A 6,381-nucleotide genomic window follows, 5' to 3' on the forward strand; every position below is an offset into this window, starting at 1 on the left:
GAAGTCAAGGATCGGAAGGATGGTCAGTTTTACGAGGGTATGTTTGGCAGCATGAATTAAGGATGCTTTGGCACACCCATAGAGACTGCAAGAGGTCCGGACAACAGGCCCTCCGATTTGACACACTGAACTCTATCAGAGAAGTAGTTGGTAAACCAGGCGAGGCAATCATTTGAGAAACCAAGGCTGCAGAGTCTACCAATAAGAATGTGGTGATTGACAGAGTCGAAAGCCTTTGGCCAGGTCGATGAAGACGGCTGCACAGTAATGTTACTTATCGATGGTGGTTATGATGTTGTTTAGGACCTTGAGCGTGGCTGAGGTGCACCCATGACCAGTTCTGAAACCAGATTGCATAGCGGAGAAGGTACGGTGGGATTCGAAATGGTCGGTAATCTGTTTGTTAACTTGGCTTTTGAAGACCTTAGAAAGACAGGGTAGGAAAGATATAGGTCTGTAGCAGTTTGGGTCTAGAGTGTCACCCCCTTTGAAGAGGGGGATAACCGCGGCAGCTTTCCAATCTTTGGGAATCTCAGACGATATGAAAGAGAGGTTGAACAGGCTAGTAATAGGGGTTGCAACAATTTCAGCAGATAATTCTAGAATGAGAGGGTGCAGATTGTCTAGCCCGGCTGATTTGTAGGGGTCCAGATTTTGCAGCTCTTTCAGAACATCAGCTATCTGGCTTTGGGTAAAGAAGAAATGGTGGGGGCTTTGGCGGGTTGCTGTGGAGGGTGCCGGGCAGTTGACCGGGGTAGGGGTAGCCAGGTGGAAAGCATGGCCAGCCGTAGAGAAATGCTTATTGAAATGCTCAATTATAGTGGATTTATCGGTGGTGACAGTGTTTCCTAGCCTCAGAGCAGTGAGCAGCTGGGAGGAAGTGCTCTTGTTCTCCATGGACTTTACAGTGTCCCAGAACTTTTTTGAGTTAGTACTACAGGATGCAAATTTCTGCTAAGGCTAGCTTTTTCAAACTTCCTGTGTATATTTGTTCCCAACTTCCCTGAAAAGTTGCATATCACGGGGGCTATTCGATGCTAATGCAGAACGCCACAGGATGTTTTTGTGCTGGTCAAGGGCAGACAGGTCTGGAATGAACCAAGGACTATATCTATTCCTAGTTCTAAATGTTTTGAATGGGGCATGCTTATTTAAGATGGCGAGGAAGGCACTTTTAAAGAATAGCCAGGCATCATCTACTGACGGGATGAGGTCAATGTCATTCCAGGATACCCCGGCGAGGTCGATTAGAAAGGCCTGCTCGCAGAAGTGTTTAAGGGAGCGTTTGACAGTGATGAGGGGTGGTCGTTTGGTCGCAGACCCATTACGGATGCAGGCAATGAGGCAATGAAAACAGCAGAGGTGTATTTGGAGCGCGAGTTAGATAGGATGACATCTATGAGGGTGCCCGTGTTTACGGATTTGGAGTTGTACCTGGTAGGTTCATTGATAATTTGTATGAGATTGAGGGCATCAAGCTTGGATTGTAGGATGGCCGGGGTGTTAAACATGTCCCAGTTTAGGTCACCTAGTAGCACGAGCTCAGAAGATAGATGGGGGGCAATCAATTCACATATGGTATTGAGGGCACAGCTAGGGGCAGAGGGAGGTCTATAGCAAGCAGCAACAGTGAGAGACTTGTTTCTGGAAAGGAGAATTTTTAGAAGTAGAAGCTCGAATTGTTTGGGTACAGACTTGGATAGTAATACAGAACTCTGCAGGCTATCTTTGCAGTAGATTGCAACACCGCCCCATTTAGCAGTTCTATCTTGGGGGGAAATGTTATAGTTAGCGATGGAGATTTCAGGGTTGTTGTTGGTTTCAGCCAGGATTCAGACATGGCTAAGACATCCAGGTTGGCAGAGTGTGCTAAAGCAGTGAGTAAAACAAACTTAGGGAGTAGGTTTCTAATGTTAACATGCATGAAACCAAGGCTTTTACGGTTACAGAAGTCAACAAATGAGAGCACCTAGGGAGTGGGAGTGGAGCTAGGCACTGCAGGACCTGGATTAACCAATACATTACCAGGGGAACAGAGGAGAAGTAGGATAAGGGTACGGCTAAATGCTATACAAACTGGCCGTCTAGCACGTTCGGAACAGAGAGTAAAAGGAGCAGGTTTCTGGGCACGATAGCATGGATTCAAGGCATAGTGTACAGACAAAGGTAAGGTATGATGTGAGTACATTGGAGGTAAACCTAGGCATTGAGTAATGATGAGAGAGATATAGTCTCTAGAGACGTTTAAACCAGGTGATGTCATCGCATATGTAGGAGGTGGGACAACATGGTTGGTTAAGGCATATTGAGCAGGGCTAGAGGCTCTACAGTGAAATAAGACAGTAATCACTAACCAGGAGAGTAATGGACGACGCATATTGATATTAGAGAGAGGCATGCATAGCCAAGTGAACATATGGGTCCAGTGAGTGGTTGGGCTGACTGGGGACACGGCGATTCAGACAGTTAGCAGGCCGATGCTAACACGCTAACAGTTAGTAGGCCGGGGCTAAACAAGCTAGTAGTTAGCAGACCGGGGCTGGCAAGCTAGCAGTTAGCAGACCGAGTTAGCAAGCAAGCAGTTAGCAGGAGCTAGCAGTTAGCAGACCGGGGCAGGCAAGCTAGCAGTTAGCTATCTGCAAAGGATCGTACACAGTACATGTGTATTATGTGTTCCGGTCTTGCCAACATGTGTGTTTACAACAAAGGTCAATTCTAATATATGCATGGTCTCATTTGGTATGAAATAGCTCAGCAGTAAGCTATGGTAGTCCCTTTTCAGTTAACATGAGGTGTATTAGTGTATTGACATTGATTCCATCTTAATTGTACACACACTCAAGGTATCTTTCAGTCAAACAGGGACCTCTACAATGAATTCTGGTGGTGGTAACTACTTATAGTACATGTGTATACAGCAATCGATCAAAGGAGGTCACCTTTTGAAACTGTCCATCTGACACCCCATTCTGATGATGTGAGTTGCAACCAGACAATCTGAGCCCATGTGCTGGAATGTGACAATGTGACACTTTGCTTACACATGTTGTGCGAGACGATAAAATACAGGACTGCCATAGCGTTTTTCCAGCGCTGAGCCCTGTGTTGTGTTTGTTTCAGATTTACTATGGAGGTTAGCTTTTCGTGCTGCGCTCCTCCTGTTGACACCACATTCTTGGGTCCTGTAAATCAGTGGTATTGTTAGAAGAGAAGATCTACAGCAGGAATGTGGGGAGATGTGCAGCGCTGCATACCAGCCTGGGCTCTTTATAAGGGGCAGAGGGAAAATATCTCTCATACAGATATAGGATCTTAATTTGAGCCAGTTTGCTACAGAAACGGAAAATAATCCTGCAGCAACAGGAAATGTGAATTATGATGTGGATTCTTTGTTGGGGTTGATACAATAACTTCTTTGTAGGGCAAATCAAGTCTTACATTTTAAAGTCAAAATTCCAAACTTTAGAAACCTTTTTAAACATTGAATATACTACAAGTTTGCATTTCCTGCTGTGGAGTAAAATTCTCAGCAACAAAAGAGTGATCAAATTAAGATCCTACATCTGTATCTCTTGCATTGTGGTTGTGGAAGCACACTGAGTGTTCTGATTTGATTAAATTTCTTCACGGAACATCTGAGAGCTTGAATTCATTAAAAATGTTCAAGTCCAAGTCCACAGAGAGGATGGCAGCAGGCTATCCTTGGATCAAGCAGCTCTCCTCTTGATCTCCTGTGGAGCAAAAATACCACACAGACGTTGACTCTCGAGGGGGAATTTGATGTTGAAGGGACTACTTTACTCTTTTGGAAATAGATAAACAGTGAGGACTAACCGCAGTGCCATTCTGAGGAGAGTTTAGAGTGTTCTACCAGGGATTCTTGATGGCTGTTTTGAATAGAAGGAGTTTTCTTTCCAGTCTCACGTGGGTCTCTACGTGGTCATCACTCTGGAGACTATTAAACCCATCAGCCTCCAGAGGACAACTATTTGGGTATAGATGTGTCATTACTAATGACCTTGTTGAGTAGAGTGTCGGAGGCTGACCTTGTAGTGGTAAAATGAGTGATGATGGAAGTAGATATGTTACCTTGAAGACTCCAGGAAGGTCATGACCTGGATGGTACAATGGAGGTACTACATCCTGTGCTATATCATCATAACCCAGAGCAAGGCCTGTTAGTTAGTTCCCAGGGCCATGCAATCTGATTAGGACTAACAAGGTGAATTCCATTGTGTTCATTTGAGACAAGCCAAAGAGCAGGGTCAACATCTACTTCCTATAGGCTACGTGGAACCGTCAGCCTATCTAGGAAAGGCACTAGGTCTCCTTGACTTCTTACACTGCAGGGCAAAGCAAACAGCAACTTTACTAACACACTATACTAACATGGACTAGGAGTGGTGGATTTAAAAGTGTCTTTAGTGTCTGATCAAAGATTCTGTTATGCCAAACCAGCTTGCTTTTATTTTGCCAAGTAAAAGTGCACATTCCACCAATTCAAAATTATGGCCGGACACACAAGAAAATAACATCTCTGTTCAAGATACAGAAATAATTACCTCGGTCAACAAAGGACTTTTAACCGCAAACCTGCTATCTCTGCCATAGACATTAATAAGCACATCGTATTTCACAAATAGGCATGCGATCTGAAGTGTCATGTTATTTTCTCCTTGCTAGTTTTTTCCTAGAAAGGGATACATTTTTCACAGAAACACATGAAGTCAACAACAGACAAACGTGAATACCATGTGATACACTCATTAACAGCATGAACTTTGTGCTTACAAAGCAGCCCCCTCTGCTGAAATGAGATCTATGTATTGTCCTCTCATGTAATATACATTACGGTTAGATGATTGAGAGGGAAAACAGCAGAGCTTTCTAGGATTATAAATGGTGGTCATCAATCATAGTAAACAAACACAATGTCTCAAGATATACATTTACAGCAAGTCAACCAGTCCCCCTCCACCCGACAAATTGTACCCTGTGCACCTCAGCACACACAACAGGGTCTCCGCAATATACTGGATAAAGGGTCAAAGGACAGGAACACCGTGACATAGGGGTATTTTATCTTCAGAGTATCTTAAATAATCCCACAGCACCCCCCCAATATATATATTTTTTAACACCTTTGCCTTTTGTTAACTAACATGCACACTTCTTTTCTTTTCTTACTAGCACTGACTTAAACTAATAGCTACTTTATTGAGGTAAAATGTACTTACTATGACTGAAATACGCTACATGACCAAAAGTATGTGGACACCTGCTCTTCAAACATTCATTAATATGGAGTTTTTACCCCTATTGTTATAACAGCCTCCACTCTTCTGATAAGGATTTCCACATTGCTGCGGGGACTTGCTTCCATTCAGCCATGAGCATTAGTGAGGTCAGGCACTGATGTTGGGCGATTAGGCCTGGCTCGCAGTCGGTGTTCCAATTCATCCCAAAGGTGTTCGATGGGGTTGAGGTCAGGGTTCTGTGCAGGCCAGTCAAATTATTCCACAGCGATCTTGACAAACCATTTCTGTATGAACTTTGCTTTGTGCAAGGGGGCATTGTCATGTTGAAACAGGAAAGGCCCTTCCCCAAACTTTTGGCACAAAGTTGGAAGCACAGAATCATCTAGAATGTCATTGTATGCTGTAATGTTAAGATTTCCCTTCACTGGAACTAAGGGGCCTAGCCTGAATCATGAAAAATATTCCCAGACCATTATTCCTCCTCCACCAAACTTTATGCATTGGGGCAGGAGGCATTCTCCTGGCATCTACCAAATCCAGATTCGTCCATTGAACTGCCAGATAGTGAAGTGTGATTCATCAATCCGGCAGGGTAGCCTAGTGGTTAGAGCGTTGGACTAGTAACCGGAAGGTTGCAAGTTCAAAATTTTACAAATCTGTCGTTCTGCCCTTGAACAGGCAGTTTACCCACTGTTCCTAGGCTGTCATTGAAAATAAGAATTTGTCCTTAACTGACTTGCCTAGTAAAATAAAGGTTAAAAAAATAATAATCCAGAGAACACGTTTCCACTGCACGAGTCCAATGGCGGCGAGCTTTACACCACTCCAGCCGACGCTTGGCGATCTTAGGCTTGTGTGCTGCTCGGCCCTATCAGCCCATTTCATGAAGCTCCCGACAAACAGTGCTTCCAGAGGCAGTATGGAACTCGGTAGTGAGTGTTGCAACCAAAGACAGATAATGTCAGGTAGTCAAACTGGCAATTAACAGGAGGCATGCGCGCTAGGCTAGGAAATGGGCACGTACTGTTAAATGACCCAGGCCTCAGACGACCTCCAACTCTCTGAGCTACTGTTGGGCTCAGTAAATTAACAACCTCCTACGTGTACTGACTTCATTAGTGAC

The sequence above is a fragment of the Oncorhynchus tshawytscha genome, linkage group LG11, assembly GCF_018296145.1.
Source record: "Oncorhynchus tshawytscha isolate Ot180627B linkage group LG11, Otsh_v2.0, whole genome shotgun sequence".
Taxonomy (NCBI): domain Eukaryota; kingdom Metazoa; phylum Chordata; class Actinopteri; order Salmoniformes; family Salmonidae; genus Oncorhynchus; species Oncorhynchus tshawytscha.